Source organism: Crocodylus porosus, unplaced genomic scaffold (genome assembly GCF_001723895.1).
Source record: "Crocodylus porosus isolate Cpor-Errol unplaced genomic scaffold, CroPor_comp1, whole genome shotgun sequence".
Classification (NCBI taxonomy): domain Eukaryota; kingdom Metazoa; phylum Chordata; order Crocodylia; family Crocodylidae; genus Crocodylus; species Crocodylus porosus.
The window spans coordinates 29,738,359-29,739,324 of record NW_017728909.1 but is presented as its reverse complement, the minus strand read 5'-3'; positions in this window follow the sequence as shown (position 1 = coordinate 29,739,324).

Here is a 966-nt window from a genome sequence, read left to right as displayed (position 1 = left end):
GGTGTGTGACTTTTCTTCTTTTAATATATATAGTTTCTAAGCTTGGGAGCCTGGTCTTTTCAAAGGATGTATATGGCTTTGCTACTAAGCAGAGCAAAAGCAGTAGGCAGTTTCAACATCTACATCTGTGCACCACCTTCAGAAAAGGTCATGATAGAACTATAGAATGCTTGGGCTTAAGTGGCCTCTAGAGCCAACTAATGCATCTCCTACTTAAATGCAGGATTTGCCATTCCCAAATCATGACAGTAAGATGTCCTTTCTTGAAAACTCTTATTGAAGGAAATTCCACAGATTTCCTAGGCTGCTTGTTCCACTGCACTCAAGTTCTTATACTGGTAGCTAAGAAATCTTCTTAGCAGGTTAAGTCCATTGCCATGTGTCCTGCTGTCTTTGGTAGGGGAAAACAATGTTTCTCTATCTTCTTTATGGCACTTGTTCAAATATTTGAGAACTACTATAATGTCTCTATTTAATCTCCTTTTCTCCAAGCTAAACGTACTTCACTCCTTCAGCTTTTCCTCATGTGGTTTGTTTGCAGCCCCTTCAATATCTTAATCACTTACCTCTGGAGCCTCTCCAGTTTCTCTAGATCATTCTTAAAATGAAGGGCCCAAAACAAGCCAGAGCACTTCTGAGAACTCACAAGTAATAAACAGAGTGGTGCTACCACTTCTATTAATGCATCATGGGCTACATTAGCTGATGAACAAGACCTTGTTCTATATAAACCTTCAGTTAGTCTATAAGGTTCAAATCTACCCTGGCTTCTTCTTATGTCTAGTCTACATTTCTTCAGATTTCTTATGAGAATGCAGAGGGCAGGGTAGATGGCCACTGGGGGATGGGGGGACTACTGCCACTGCTGGCCCGCTGACCAACCCTTGCAAAGCCAGCAGACCAAGGCACTTAAGGGAGCCCAGCCCTGCCCCAGCCCTGGCACAATCTGTGGGCAAGGCAAGAGCC